Source organism: Elephantulus edwardii, unplaced genomic scaffold, assembly GCF_000299155.1.
Source record: "Elephantulus edwardii isolate Elephantulus edwardi_28Jun2011 unplaced genomic scaffold, EleEdw1.0 scaffold00075, whole genome shotgun sequence".
Lineage (NCBI taxonomy): Eukaryota > Metazoa > Chordata > Mammalia > Macroscelidea > Macroscelididae > Elephantulus > Elephantulus edwardii.
The window spans coordinates 63,759-67,578 of NW_006399825.1; the positions used below are offsets into that span (position 1 = coordinate 63,759).

The window sequence follows — 3,820 nt, forward strand, 5'->3', positions numbered from 1 at the left end:
AACTATGAGATTTCATCTCACCTCAGTCAGATTAGCAAAATTTAACAAAATAGCAAGCAACAAATGCTGGCAAGGTTGTGGAGAAACTGGAACCCTTATTCACTGTTGGTGGGAGTGTAAAATGGTGCAACCACTGTGGAAGGCAGTCTGGTGCTTTCTCAAAAATTTGCAAAGAGGTATCATTTGACCCAGCAATTCCACCACTGGGCATATACCCCAAAGAAACCATAACTGACATCCAAGCAGATATATGCACACCCAAGTATATCATGGCTTTGTTCACAATAGCAAGGAGCTGGAAAGAACCTAGTGCCCAACAACAAATGAATGGATAGAGAAGCTGTGGTATAATCACATAATGGAATATTACACTGCACTGAAAAACAAGGAACTCATGCAATAGTACTCAAAATGGGTGACCCTGGAGAACATTATGCTGAGTAAAGTATCTCTGTCACAAAACGACAAATACTGCATGGTGCCACTGTTGTAAAACAGCACTGACCTCTGGGTTGGAGGGAGACTGAGAAAGATGGGTTCAATAATGTACACTGCATTGAAACAGATGAGGGAGAAAACTGTTAAGAAGGGATATGTGTTTAGGTATTTTTGTCATGACAGGAATCCAGAGCTAAGGCTATATAGTGGAGTGGACCTGGGCGGAGGGATTGTAAAACAATGAAAGAATTTTCCTTTTACTTTTCCAAGAGGGTATACTAGGGGGGAGGGTTGAGAGGGGAGAAAAGTGCAACAATGAATGAATGGAAAAAAAAATTGGACAAAGAATAAAGAATGTCAATTTAAAAAAAAACCCACACAAAACATCTTAAGACAGTCATCAGAATGCAACCCTGTCAAAAGGTGGGGCAGTAATGACCTCAGCAATGGTGTTGGAGACAGTTAAGAATGGCCGAGGATAGGACAGAGTATGGATCTGTTGATCACAGGGTCAATATGAATTGTACTTGACTCAATGGCACATAACAACAACAACAACAGCAACCATACTTTCTCTGGTAATAAATTTTGTATTTCAGTATGTGCTTCTCTTAGTTTTTTCCAATAAAAAAAATTCCTCTTTACTATCATCTTTCATGTTTTAAAATAGTAATATTAAGCATAGGGAGCCCTCTGGTGGCCAGTCTGTAGGACACTGGTTTGCTAATACAAAGATTATACCAGTCTGGAGGTTCCAATCTACAAGTGGCTCCTCTGAAGAAAAGATGGGCAATCGCTTCTTGTGCAATTTACAGCCTTGGAAATTCCACGGAGACTTTTAGTCCGTTCTGAGCTGGCAACAATGAGGTTTTTAGAGTCTTAAATATATCAGTATAATTTAAAATATTGATGCTTACTAACACAGTATTAATTCTTGTTCTTCCTCTGCTTCACCAAAGATCTTTTAATCCTCTCACTAAATATAAACATGCTTGGCAGTATGCACAGAAAACAATGAGGTATTACAGCTTTGTGTAATTATGGAAGACAATGTGAAAAAGAAAAGATTAACCTATACTTACAAAGAAGAGAAATAACAAAAGTATATTTATAATCTCAGTGGTGCATGAGAACTATTAAAAAGTATTGGGTTTGGATATGTCACTCATCATAAGAAGAAAAGATCTAACCATTCACCAGACCTAAACTGAGAGAACAGCACCCTACAGGACATTTCTTAAACTATCAAAGAGGTTACTGAATAGAAACTTATTGCTTTTATCTAGTTTTCTCCATCTAAAGAAAGTGAAGGATAGAATTAAAAGTGTGAGTTTGAACATTTTTGAACATAAGAAAGCTTGTCAACACAAGTAGTAACTATAATGATGAAAACTGTATCCTTAGTTATAGCTGATAAAGAAAAATGGTAATGTGTGCACAAGGATTTGAAACTCTCCTACAACAAATCTGCCTGTCCCTGCTCTTGGCCCACATTTCATTTTGATTCACTAGGGAATACCAGAAGAATGTCTATCTGTGTTTCATTGATTATGCAAAGGCGTTTGACTGTGTGGATCATAACAAACTGTGGCTGACTCTGAGAAGAATGGGAATCCCAGAACTCTTGATCATTCTAATGCGAAACCTATACTTGGACCAAGAGGCAGTCGTCAGAACAGAGCAAGAAAACACTGCATGGTTCAAAATTGGGAAAGGCGTACTCCAGGGATGTGTCCCATCTCTATACCTTTTCAACCTGTATGGAGAATAGATTATCTGAGAGGCTGGGCTCTATGAGAAGTGTGGTGTCAGGATTGGTGGAAGATCTATTAACAATCTGCGTTATGCAGATGACACAACCCTGCTTGCTGAAACTGAGGAGGACCTCAAACACTTGCTGCAAAGGGTCAAGGACTGCAGCCTTCAGTATGGACTGAGGCTCAATGTCAAGAAGACAAAGATTCTCACCACTGGACCAATTGGCAGCATCAGGATGAATGGCAAAGAGACTGAGATTGTTAACAACTTGAGTCTGCTTGGCTCCACGGTGAACAGTCTTGGCGCCAGTAGCCAAGACATCAAAAAACGTATTGCAATGGGAAAGTCTGCTGTTAGGTACCTCTCCAGGGTACTGAAGAGCAATGGTGTCACTCTGGAGACTAAGGTGCGTCTGATACAGGCTATGGTTTTTGCAATCACTTGTTATGCACCCGATAGTTGGACAATGACTAAGGAGGATAGAAGGAGAATGGATGCCTTTGAGCTGTGGTGCTGGAGAAGAGTACTGAATGTACCATGGACTGCTAAGAAAACAAACAGATTCATCCTGGAGATGGTTAGACCAGGCTGCTCCTTGGAGGCAAGGATTCTGAGGCTTCTTCTGACATACTTTGGACATGTTGTAAGGAGGGAGAGGTCCTTGGAGAGGGACATCATGCTTGGGAGGGTGCAGGGACGGCACAGAAGGGGAAGACCCTCTATGAGGTGGATTGATTCAGTGACTGGGGTAATTGGGGTGGGTGTGTCAGAGGCAGTGAGATTGGCACAGGATAGAGCAGGGTTTAAGGCTGTTGTACATAGGGTCGCTATGAGTTGCAAGTGATTCAATGGCACATAACAACAACAACAACAATAACAGTATCACTCCACAGACTCTGTAATCACAGCAATGATGCACTGCTACCCCTTGTGCACAGGCAATTTAATAATTCTCACAGGTTCCACTGGAATTGATATTCCCTAAAGAGGGACCAAAAAAAAAAGTCTGAAAGTTAGGATGGAGAACATTAGTAGACTCTTTGTGGCCTGACCCGATTTTTTAGCCTGAAAAATACTGATTATTCCACCATGGCCATCCAAAAGAACACAGCATCACCAAGATAAATGACCCAACGTTCTGCAGATGAAGGTTTTTCTTCAAACTTGAAAGATCATGTTAAGATGAAAATTCGTGCATTTTGCCAAATTTCCAAAACCCAGTAGGTCAGAGTATAATATAGTCTAAAGCAGATACCACAAATTCTTATATTGACATGGAATATAATGAGTGAAGAAGATAATATAAGTAGTAAGAAGTAGTGGGTAATGTATGACCACAAAAACTGTTATCAGACTAGAAAAAACAAAACAGGCAGGATAAATCTATCCAATCACCAGTCATAAAACATTCCCTTGAAGGCTTTATAGGGAAGTATCTGTAAAAAGGATTTCATGAAAATGAAAAAGTAGGTCTTTTCTCTTTGAGAAATACATAAAAACAATTACAATTATCTTTTGTTTTCAAGCAATCACAATGTTTTCTAGTCTGTGAGGATGGGAGGGGGTGAGGGTTAATTATTGGGCCACACAATTTGGTGGTGGAGGGGGAGAGTGAAGGAAATGG

General features: G+C 40.0%; 1 protein-coding gene across 1 annotated transcript in view; it reads right to left on the reverse strand.

The window, feature by feature from the left end:
- The window catches only part of PYROXD1 (pyridine nucleotide-disulphide oxidoreductase domain 1), a 47,479-nt gene that overhangs the window by 22,244 nt on the left and 21,415 nt on the right, over positions 1-3,820 (reverse strand). The gene's annotated exons all lie outside the window — the stretch shown is intronic.